Genomic DNA, 12,981 nt, shown 5'->3' on the forward strand with positions numbered 1-12,981 from the left:
ATTTATTTATGTTTTTCTCATGTTAAATGGAATTATGAACTTTTGGGTGGAAGACCACAGAGGTAAAATGCCATTTCATCACATAATATTAAAGGTATATACTATCGACATGACTTATCACTGTTGATGTGAAGCTTAACCACCTGACTGAAATACTATTTGTTATGTTTCTCCACTGTTAATTTGCTATTCTCTCCCTTTCCATATTTTACCTTTTGAAAGGAAGTCACAATACATGGCTATCTCCTAACGGCCATCTCCTTTAAAGCCACAATACATAGCCATTTCCTATACACACACAAACACACACACACACACACACACATATATTATACAAATCAAATAGACTCTTTTTATTTTATTTTTTAAAGCTTTTATTTATTTATTCATGAAAGACACAGAGAGAGGCAGAGACATAGGCAGAGGGAGAAGCAGGCTCCATGCAAGAAGCCCCATGTGGGACTAGATCCCGGAACTCCGGGATCATGACCTGAGCCCAAGGCTGATGCTCAACCACAGAGCCACCCAGGTGCCCCTGGACTCTTTTTTTTTTTTTTTTTTAACATGTAATTTCCTTAGAGGGAAAGAGTACATGTGCAAGCAGGGAGAGGGACAGAGGGACATAGAATTTCAAGCAGACTTGGCTCAGCCCTGAGCTTGAGCCAGACAGAGAGTGATCCCACGACCTCTAGGTCACAACCTGGCTGAAATTGAGAGTCCAAGGCCCAGCAACTGACCCACCCAGGGGCCCCTGGACTCTTTTGCCTAGGAGATTTATTTTTTTCCACAATTATTTACTATCGGGATGTACTCATTGATATTTATTTTATAGGTATTTTTCATCAATCATTTGTAATTTTTTTTCAAATAGATCCGATACTTATTACTAATAATTTCATTTTAATTTCTCCATTGCAACTGTATTTTTTTTAAGATTTTATTTATTTATTTGACGGACTTTGTATGCACATGCACAAGCAGGGGCAGCAGCAGAGAGAAAGGGGAGAAGCAGGCTCTCTCTGATGCAGGGCTTGATCCCAGGACCCTGAGCCAAAAGCAGACACTTAACTGAGTTCCCCAGGAACCCCTGTATGTTTTTTATTTAAATTTCAAATTCAGGGATGCCTGGGTGGCTCAGCGGTTGAGATCTGTTTTCGGCTCAGGGCATGATCCCAGAATCCTGGGATCGAGTCCCACACTTGGCTCCCTGTGGGAAGCCTGCTTCTCCCTCTGCCTATGTCTCTGCCTCTCTCCGTATGTTTCATGAATAAATAAATAAAATATTAATAAAATAAAATAAATTTCAAATCCAAATGGCACATTGGTGGTATATATGAAAGCACTGATTATTGTATATTGATCATGTGTCCTATGTCCTTGCTATCCTCTTTTACTGTCTCAGGAGACTATTATTATTAGATTTTGGAGGATCCACTAGGGGACAGCTATGTTACCTGCGAATAAAGTCTGTTTTCCTCCTTCCTTCCAGTGAGTACACATTTTATTTCTTTTTCTTGTTTCATTATACTAGTTAGGGCTTCTAAAAGTGGTGAAGGAGATCATCCATGCCTTCATTCTTATTGTAAGGAGGTGTCCAGTCTCTCACCCTTAAGTAGAAATTATAGATTTTCTGTAGCTGTTCTTTTTCATGTTGAGAAAATTCCCTATTCCTAGTATGTTGAGAGTTTTTTTTACCGTGTACAGGTACTGGATTTTGTTAAATACTTGTTCTGTATCAATTTATATGATTATAAGATTTTTCTTCTTTAATATATTGGTGCGATGATTTTTCAGTTATTGAACTCTTCTCATTCTTTTTGCATTTTGTAGATTTTTATTTATTTTTGCACACCTAAAATTTAATTTGGTTGTATGAATATGTTTATACACAGTTGTATTCAATTTGCTAATATTTGGTTGGAGATCATTATATCAATGTATATAGGAGAATTTGGTCTGTAGTTTACTTGTCCGGAAATGTCTATCTGCTTTTTAAATTAGGCTTATGCTGTCCTCATGAATGAGTAAAGAAGTGTGTCCTCTGTGACTATTTTCTGGTCAAGTTCTAGTGTAATGAACATTACTCTTTCCTTAAGTATTTAATAGAAATGTATATGTATATATTCACATATGTAAGAAAATGTACATACATATATTGCTGAATTCAATTTACTAATATTTTGTTCATGATTTTTTTGTTCTATATTACTGAGGAATATTAGTCTGTAATTTCCATTTATTGTAATATTTTTGAGCAATGCTGGCCTTATTAAGATAGTTTTAAATTCATAAAATAAGTTATTCCCTTTTTTCTGTTTTCTAAAAGACCTTGTGTAAGATCATTACTATATCTTTTTAAAAAATGTTTGATTATACCAATGAAGCTATTTGGATCTGGAGTTTTCTGGTAATTACATATTCAGTTTCTTTATATGCTATAGGGATATTCATGATTTTTATTGCTTTTTGTGTCTGTTTTTATAATTTAAGTCTTAAAAATGTATCCATTTCTTCAAAGTTATTAAATATATTTACATAAATATGTTTTATAATGTTCCTTTAATGTCCTTTAAATATATATAAGATCTGTAGTGATGTGTCCCTTTTCTCTTCTGATATTGGAGATTTTAATCTACTCTCTTTCCACTTTCTTTTTTTATTACATTAGCTATAAGTTTATTAATTTTATTGATGCATTTTGAAAGCATTTTGAATCATCCTGTGGTTTTATTTTTCTTACTGGTTGTTTCAGTTTCTATCCCATTGATTTTCTATTTATTATTTTCTTCCTTTTATTTAATTGGGGCTTAATTCACTCTTATTTTGCTATGTCTTTAAAGGGAAGCTTAGATCATTGACTTTATAATTTATTTTTTCTCAAAAAATATTTGAAGTATTAATTTTTCTATAAGCATTGCTTAGCTACAAACAACAAATTTTGAATGATTCTATTTTAATTTTCATTCAGATCAATATGTGTTCTGATTTATCTGTGACTTCTTCATTGTTCCATGTAGTATTTGGAAATTTGTTTTTAATTTTCAAATGTTTTTATATTTTCCAAGTAGCTTACTGTAATTAATTTTGATTTTCTTTGCTTTGTACTTAGAGGATATTGTCTACTTTATTTAAATATTTATAAATTTATGAAGATATTTTATGATACAACAGTCTATTTTAGGGAATATTTCAGGTGGACTAGAAAAGAATTGTTGTTCTGAAATTCTATAAATGCTAGTTAGATCAAGCTGCTTGAGAGTTTTGTTAATATCTTCTATATGTTTATCAATTTTCTCTTTACTTGTTTACCTCTAGATTAGCCTTACCCCAAGGATAGTTTGCCCCCACTCCTATGTGTAATCCTTCTGGGGTATCTATTCAAGTGACTATTATCCAACAAGATCTCTTTACTCTGAATGATGAAGAACCTAAATCTTTTCTTGTGGTTTCGGGTTCAGAGAACTGTTTGGCTTACAGCTCCCAGATAGTTGTATTTCCTCAAAAGTTTTTCTTTACACAGCCTTACGAAGTTTCATCCTATGAACTCACACAAATTCATCTTCAACCAATGAGGACTAGAGGGAACAACTCTACATATTTTTGGAGCTTTTATTTACATTGCTTTCTTTGCATCAGCATTGAACCCTGAAAAGTAAATACTCACAGCCTCTCCAATATCTGACTTCTGCCCTTTCATCTCATCAAGAATGATGGTCTCTATTAAGTTATTCCCAACCAGCACTGCAGTTGAAATCAACTTTATGCAGGAAGCCATTGCAATTACAAGGCTTCTATCATTTGTTTTCCTTTCTGCCAATGATCATAGCCCTGTGCTGCTTTTAATTCAGTGTCTAAAAGAGTTATTTTTAATATTTTGTTCAGCTTTATAATTGTTTGCAAATAGGGAGTAAGTCTTGCTCTTATTACTCTCTCTAATTTGGAAGAAGTTCTGTAACTGCTCCTGTTGAATGAAATATATCCAACATCTATCTTCCATCTAACCTGATGCTGTTTATAAACCTCATGCATTTAATTATCTTTTTCCACTTTGATATCTCTACTTAACTATTTTTAAGATCCAGTTGATTGCTTAATTAGTTGTTAAATTATGTTAGAAAACAATTCTAAATTATGGAAAGGGTAAACAAGGGTACTAATATTGGATGTTCTCTTGAGTGTGTTTCATAATATTGCTAAAACAAAAAAAATCACATGCTAGATATGGTGGTGACAAGCAAAGATTTTTAATTTTTATTTAGTTGAGGGTTTAAAAAAGAAGTTTGAGGCTACTCCTTTTTCCAAGGTTGGGCATTGATATTGTACATAAATTAGCTCAAGAAAACATAGATTTTAGAACATGATATTTGAATCATTAAAACAACTGAGCAGAGTCACTGCAGGGCATATAGGAAGAAATGTAGTGGTATATAATAAACTACAGTTATTCAGTCAAGAATTCTCAAGTTTTTTTCTTTTTTTTTTCCTTTTAGTTTCAATAGTAGTGTTAATTTAGGGGAAAACAAGGATTAATATAGTTAACTAAAAAACACTTTGATTTTAAAGGGAAAGTGAGATTAGAGAAATTACCCAATAACTGCATTACTCTGAAGGCCTCGGTGATTTCTTTATAAAATCCTCACTTTAAAGGACGCATGAAAAATGAGTCCCTGGGGAATCAGAGAGTGTTGAACACATATATCAAAATTGCTTCAAAGTAATTTAAGTAGATGAATAAAATTAAAAGTAATACCTAAGTATATCTCTAATTAGCCACAAAGAACTATGTGATATTGACAGTTTCCCCACCATAAACCCATGCCCTTCCCTTAAACATTCTCTAAGTATAAAGGGACAGTATTTAGATTAAGGAGATCATTTATTTATTTTTTTTGCATAGTTAATTGATTTCATAATAGATGACTTGGCTTTTCTGGCCATAGTGCTTTATTCTATTAATTTTGATAAAAACTTTGAGAATATAAATAATAATACATTATATATATTTTGAAAATAATAATACATTATATATATTTTGACTTTTCAAGTTTGATGATTTAATAAAATGATAAACAGGTTTACAAGTATCTAACACTGTATAAGTAGCTAAGAATTTGGATACTGAGTATGGTACAGATTTTAACTTGCTCATTTCCCCCAACTGAGTTTACACGTACAAATGCCTTTTCAACTGTTTAAATTATATTTTCTTCTTGCATGTATTCCATAAATGATACTATAATTATTCATTTATTATTAAAATACAAAAATTGCACTGATTTATGTCTGTAGAAACTCTGAAGTTCTCAAGACAGCAGTTCTGTCTTAATATTTTTCCCTTAGATAATTAACACTGTGACTGACAGTTTTTTTTAAATGTTGGATTAATGAATGCACCTATGAATGAATTAGTGAATGAATTCATAAACGTATTGTTATTGAGTGCTTTCCATATGCCAGACATTTAATCAAATTTAATTCAATAAATATTGTTGAGAATGTTTTATGCTATAGAAGCTATTCTAAGTGTTGTAGTAAGAAACATCTAGTAAACAAAAGAAGTCAGATAATTTTAAGATCTAATTCAAATAAAGAAGGGTCATTTTGTCCAACAAACCAGAATGTGTTCTTGCTAGATTAACAAAATATAGAAAAGTAATTCAGATGGAAAAAAAAATAAATTCTTATCAAATTTCTAGAACCAAAAATATATTTAGCTTTAGAATAAAATAGAATTCTTCAAGAGAAAATTGATTTGAAAACAAAATATGATTCCAAAAATATACATTAAAAATAAGATAAGCAAAAGACTAAGGCAAATTTACAGCCTGTATAATAAAGATCTCACATCATTGATAATTGATCACGTCATGCAAATTGAATGAAATCTACTAAAACAGGGACAAAAACATTTTCAAATGGTATGGATATGAGATTAAAGCAAAAATATAACTGGTAAATAAACTAGTGAAAAATTTTCAACTTAAAATCAAATATGTAAATTAAAACAAATAATGCTATTTTTAACACTAGCAAAATTTTGGAGGTAAAAAAGCTCTTAATTGTCCAATGCTGCCAAAGATGTAAAAAAATCTGCAACATTTGCAATGCATTTGGTATTATAAATTATTATGCTTTACAAAGAAATTTTGCATTTAAAAAAAAGAAAGAAATTTTGCATTTTGAACAAAAATAAAAGATATACATCACGTGATTCTCTAAAACCACTTATGGAGATTTTACTAGAAAATGAATTATACTTTATAATTTATTATAAATTTATCATTTATAATTATAATAAATTAGAAAAGCACATGTGATTGGGAAGATTAGAATGATAAAGGAATCATGTTACATACACATGAGGAACTATTTATTGGCTCATATATCATAGTATTAAAAACTGAGCTTCAGCATCAGATTCTCCTTATTTGAATCACAAATGAAGCATAATTATCAGTCTGACTTTATATATTTTTGGAACATTTCTGTGTTTATTCCATTGTGAAATTTGGATACAAAGTCATATATATATATTTGTGCGTGTGTGTGTGTATACACACACACACACACTCACATAAATGTACATGTGTTTGCCCATATAGTTGTGTAAATTCTAGGATTGCGAGATGGAGTTTCTCTGAATTAACTCCCTTAACTTTTTGATCAATAAACACCTTTTATATTTTTACACTATGCCAGATGCTCAGGATTCAAAGATGAATAAGAGACTGTCCTTTTCCTTAAGGGAAAGATGATTTGACAGCGTACATTCAGTGAAGAAGTGTACTTCCGTCAAGGGGACTTGGTGAGGAGAAGGGAGGGAGGAGTCAATTTTACCTGAGATATTGTTACTCTTCTATCAATGTGGAAGCTTTTTTTTTTTTTTTTTTTTTTTTCCGGTAACCTATATAAAACTTAACTTTCAAATCTTGTTAAAAAGAATACCTATTCCTAATTAGTTTAGGAGTTATGGTAGATTATCCACTGAAAGATTAATTACATGCTTTCCAGTGAAGTATTATAAGCCATAAGTTGAAAGTTGGACCAGATGCATTTCAGCCCTGAAAACTCATTAACCATCTGACCATGTTGCACATATGGTAACAAAGTGAAGAATGTATCCAGTCAAACACACATAAACACTTCTTCATCATCATAGGACAACTGCCTCTTAATGTCTGCCAGTAATCTTATGATTTCTCATACCTACAAATAACTAGTTTAGGAGCAGAGACGCTAGGAAGAGAAAGGTTTCAAATGGTGGACCTGTAAGCCCACACTAAGTATGTAGAAGTCCAGACTGCTGTCTGTACTCCTCTTTTGTTACAAAATTTGCCATTTATCTCTCTTAATCTCCAACCTGAAATGAGCTTTGGATTGGAAACATGAAATTCCACATTGGGAATGGACAACTTCTCTGTTGGGGAAATCACCTGCACTGATTTCATTGGCCAAATTATTTTAATGCCTAAATGTTACAGCTATTAGTTTACCTGAGAAGGACTGCCCTCCCCTCTCCCTCTTGGTCAGGTACCGAACTTCAGGGACATCCCAAATCTTCACAATTCCTGCTCAACATGATACAACCCCCGACAAAGGAAACATTCTTTGCAGTTCTTCCCTAGTCACAAGATGGCAAACAGCCTCACCAGCCTGAACCTTGTGATAAATGGGGTGGCTTCATGGAAAGTATTTGCCAGTTTCATGTGTGAAGCCAAAATATTTTTATCCATAAATATATCAGTGTAAGTAGTTTGTTCTTTGTTCTTTTAATTGATTTATTTTTTTTGCCAGAATATATTAATTTGATAGCTACTTACACATTAGTAACAAACACTAGCATAATGCTTGATCTATATTTTGATGAATTTTACTAATCAAAAAAAGTTTACAAAAGAAAACAATCTGTTAATACCTTTCTTTGAATGTGGATACTCCTTTTGAATTCCTTAACAATGGCCAGTTTACAATGTTATAATGCCGACAATATGTCTATATTGGCAAAAAAGAATTCTATCTAATACTATGAATCCTGAAATTCATCTATTTCTTCATTAAGTTTTCGGTTTTATTTTTTTTTAATTTTATTTTATTTATTCATGAGAGAAACACACAGAGAGGCAGAGATGCAGGCAGAGGGAGAAGCAGGCTCCCTGTGGGGGGTGTGATGCAGGACTCGATCCCAGGACCCTGGGGTCATGACCTGAGCCAGAGGCAGACGCTCAACCACTGAGCCACCCAGGCACCCCAAGTTTTCAGTTTTAATGAAAAATGATGGTGAGGGAACTGTCGTTTAGTTTGAGTAGACAGTTTAGTATGTGTTCTGGGTACAGATGGGCCTACAACAATGGTCAAGATCTGTCAAACAGATAACTTATTATTTTCTTCTCTTTGAATATGAAAACATAAATGGCAACTTAACTTATTATTTCTTCTACTTTTGAAATGTAATGAATAGAACTGATGATAATTACCAAATTTCTAAATATATGCACTAAGTTGCTTGAATGATTTTAAAAACAACCTGAGTTATTATCTTTTTCATGGGTATTTTTAGAATAACTTTTCTTTATTTGCTGATTGTGGGTGTTTATTTTCATGCAAGAAATTTAAAGAATGTGCAAGCACTGTTATTAGAATAAAATGTTGGAGAGAAACGGGACAATATAGTCTGCCATAAAACGCACGGGGAAAGCCATAAGCTTTTTTCATTAAATACTGTATTATTTCTTTTTCTTTATATTCAATTCAATAGTTTCCTGTCTTTATTAAGTTAGTAATAAAAGGTGGAAGTTTACCAAAGATTCGTAGACTGAAAAAACAGTGATAAGTTTTGGATGAGGGTTGTAGCATCATTTAACTTAATCATTAAATTATTTTAGGACATTTTGAGCAGTTATTACCTTCATATTACCGACAATGTACTAAAAGGTTCATATCACAAACACTTTATCACATACATGAATGAAGTCCTTGTGTGTACAGGTAGCAAAACAAATTAAAGATTAAACAGAAAAAAAAAGGAACAGTGATTAGAGCAGTAAATAAATAAAGGAAAAAAAGGAATCATTTTGGCTCAAGTTGTACTGAAGTTATACAGAAACAATAAGAGCCCACAGTTTGATGCTTCCATTTTAAATTTTGGTGTAGAAGTTAAAATAGATTTGACTGAATTGTTCATTTTTATCTCTATATCATTTTTAAATTATATATATATATGTATATATCAGCCATCAATTATAAAAATATGTAAATAAAAATGGAGGAAAGTGCAAGCAAGGGTAGAAGAAAATTAAAAATAAAACCACAGTAAGTTAAGGACCGTAACACATTCAATAATATTCCATATATTAGGCTGGGGGCTGCAAATCTGACCACAGTCATCCTTGCAGCCAGCACAAGGGAAAACATGATAACTTATTTCAGCAATTTTTTTTTTTTTCTAGAGAAACCCAAACAATTTCTCAGCACAACATTTTAAAGAGACCATATGCTCTGGAAAATTGGGATGAGAAATAAATAAATCCATGAATACAATCTCACAAAGCACCACAGATTCTGTTCACAATAATGGGTATTCTTCACATTTTTAACACAATAACTTGTTCTAGAGGGAAAAAAAACTGTTCGAAACTAAGAGAGAAAAATAAAATGTCTCTTAAAAATTTAACCATGAATCTTGACTACTATTATTATCTGATTTTAGTCCTTTAAAGCCTTATAGACTTGGTAGTTTTAGTAAATTTTGTAAATTTTTTTTTAAATTAAGATATCTACAATGAATATTCATCTTGTGTTCTGAGATGTTGTTGGCATATTATCTGGTGTTTTATCTCTCAATATGAATTTCTGCACTAACATGGAGACTATATATAAAATATATACACCATGGAAAAGTCGTCATTTGTTTCTAAGGTACAATATTATGTCATACTGAAATAATAACTTTTGAGATCTTCATGCCAGAAGCTGCAGCTTAGGGTTTTTGACTTTGAAATGGGAAAGTAGGTATAAACCAGAACATAAATAGGGAAGACTAGTAAAGACCATGGAGTATTTGCTGTGTATGTGACAGTGTGCTAGATAAGTTCATTTTGATTTTCTCATTTAATCCTTCAAGACAAACATAAACATTTATTTTTACCCCAGATTCTCTATGAGGACACTAGCATCCAGTGGATTGATTCTCTTACCAAATATTATACAGGATAAACAGGTAAACCTGGGTCTTTTGGCTCTGAAACCCTTCTTTGTATCACATCATGCTACCTGTAAGTAAACATGATTTGTAATCTTTTCCACTTTCCATTTCAAATCTAGTCCATGTATTTTGTTGACTGTAATTCTCCCAGCATCTCATTCTGAATCCTGTTCAATTTCCCATCCTGGTATCCCCTTCTGGCCATATCCACTGTTCCCCAACACCTTTCCTTTCCTGCCACTTTAAAAAAAATTGCTCACCTGTATTTCAGTAGGATCACATTCTAACCTGCAATTCCTCAAAAACTGGGGTAAGAAACTGACCAATACAGTGATATAACTATATAGATAGAGATGAATATCTGATACATATCGGTTAAAAGGCTAATTCAACACATATTAATGTCTTCTCAACTAGCTTTAGATAAATTATATGAATACCAAGATCTCTCATTATGATTTGTTTATTACGTTTTGTCTATTTAGTATCAAAAATGTATGTACCTTATGAAAATGTGGGGAGATTGGAACTTTTGTGCACCATTGGTAGGATTGTATAATGGTGCAACTGCTGAGAAAAAGAGCATGACTGTTCCTCAAAAAAGTAAAAATAGGGGCACCGGGGTGGCTCAGTGGTTGAGCATCTGCCTTGGCTCATGTCGGGATCCCAGGCTCCTGGGTTCGAGTCCCACATTGGGCTCCCCACAGGGAGCCTGCTTCTCCCTCTGCCCATGTCTCTGCCTCTCTCTGTGTTTCTCTCATGAATAAATAAATAAGATCTTAAAAAAAAAGCTAAACTAAAAATAGAACTTCCATATGATGCAGCAATCTCACTTCTGGGTATATGTTAGAATGTAAATAGGGAGGACTGGCTCTCAAAGGATTCAAAGCAGAGTCTTGAACATATAGGCACCCACATTCATAGCAGCATCATTCACGAAAGTGTAGAGGCAGAACTTGAAGTCCACTAACAAATGAACAGATGAAGAAAATGTGGTCAATACATTCGAAGGAGTATTATTCAGACTTCAAAGGGAAAGAAATGTTGTTACATGCCACGACACGTATGAGCCTTGAAGGCATTACACTAAGTGAAAGAAACCAGTGAAAGACAAATCCTGTATGATTTCCATCATAGGAAAATGATAAATACTAGTCACATTCATGGGGGAAAAAAAGTAGAATTTGGTAGAGTTTCAGTTTTACAAAAGGAAAAAAGTTCTGGAGCTCTGTTGCATGACAATGTGAATACACTTAATACTACCTCTGCTCTCTATGCTTAAAAATGGTTAAGATGGTAAATTTTACACTGTGTTTTTTTTTTTTACCACAATAAAAAAAAAACATATATGCCTTGCAAGAAATGAAAGAGAAACTTGTATTATTAAAATTAGGGCATGCTATATAACATAAATAAAATAGCCTGTTTCTATTAATGGCTTTCTCAGAAATGGTGAGTACATTTCTTTGAGAGTCTTTATGGAGCACTACCTTTTGCTAACATTCTGTTAATGTCCTTTGAGTTGGTTTTCATATGTTGGTTGTGGATATGTTATTCTGTAGATTAACCCCTAAAATAGTTCAGCCTTGTTACCACCTATTATTTATAAACTTCCGGTTATACTTAGTGATGTCTTCTGCTTTTCTCTTTGGTTCCATGTATAATGGTGACCAAGTGCACTTGGATCATATGTGATTCTAAGAGTCATTAAAGGAAAAGAAAAGTAGATAGTAGCCTGATTTTATATAACTGTGGTATTATCAGAAATAAAAAGTTGTTATCTATATTAAAATCATTACTGAACTTTAGATTCTATAAGGAATCCCATCATGCTTGGCCAAGTTAAGAACTATAATTTATCTTTCCTTTTCATTATTACACACTCAGCTATTACTAAAACCTTACTTTATTAGTTACTGCAAAAAAAAAAATTAAACCTTTATGTAAAACGATGGTTAACAGAGGTACTAGTATGTTTTAAATTATATCATATTTTCAAAGTTTATTCTTTCATTTCTCTATTAAGAAACTTAAAGTTGATTTAATTTTATTGAAATGAAATATACTAATAGTATATTATATAAATAATAGTTTAGATATACATATATTTATCTAGGACTTTTATCCATGTTTCTGAACCCCTCCATTCCTTTAAATTTCTATCCATTTTTTTCACAAAAGATGCTTGTCTTTTTCTGTATAATTGTTTTTCAGTTTTTATCCTTTTAAAAAAATAATTCCTTAGTGAATTTTTGTTTTTGAGTAGTTTATTGTTATGGATGATTCATAATATGAAATATCTTACATTAATCATAGGCAATGTTTCTTCCGCTTTAACCTTCTTACCTAATCAGTTTAACCTCCTTTCAGGAATGAAACTCAGTTTGGGTTCTTCCTATATATATTGTTAATTGCTTTCAAAAATTTATGGTTATCTAAAATCACCCAGCTTATTCATTTCTCTTTGCTTTCAAAATGGCATCATCGAGATAATTACCCTTAGCTAAGCAGTTATTATTCGTATATTATTAATATTTTAAAATAGGCAAGCAGTATTAAATTTGATTCTCCAAGTATGTTTTTTATATCTTAAGAAGTTCATTTTAGATACCGTTGACATTTATAACATAGCATAACTTTTAAATAGGTCACTCAAATTCCTTGATGAATTGTTGCATTTTTTTTTCCTAATATGGGGGTAACTACTTAATCACATAAAGGCAAAAAGGTATTCCTTCTCAGCATACATATTGGGTTCAAGGCAGTTCCGTGATTTAAAC

Source organism: Canis lupus, chromosome 19 (genome assembly GCF_011100685.1).
Source record: "Canis lupus familiaris isolate Mischka breed German Shepherd chromosome 19, alternate assembly UU_Cfam_GSD_1.0, whole genome shotgun sequence".
Lineage (NCBI taxonomy): Eukaryota > Metazoa > Chordata > Mammalia > Carnivora > Canidae > Canis > Canis lupus.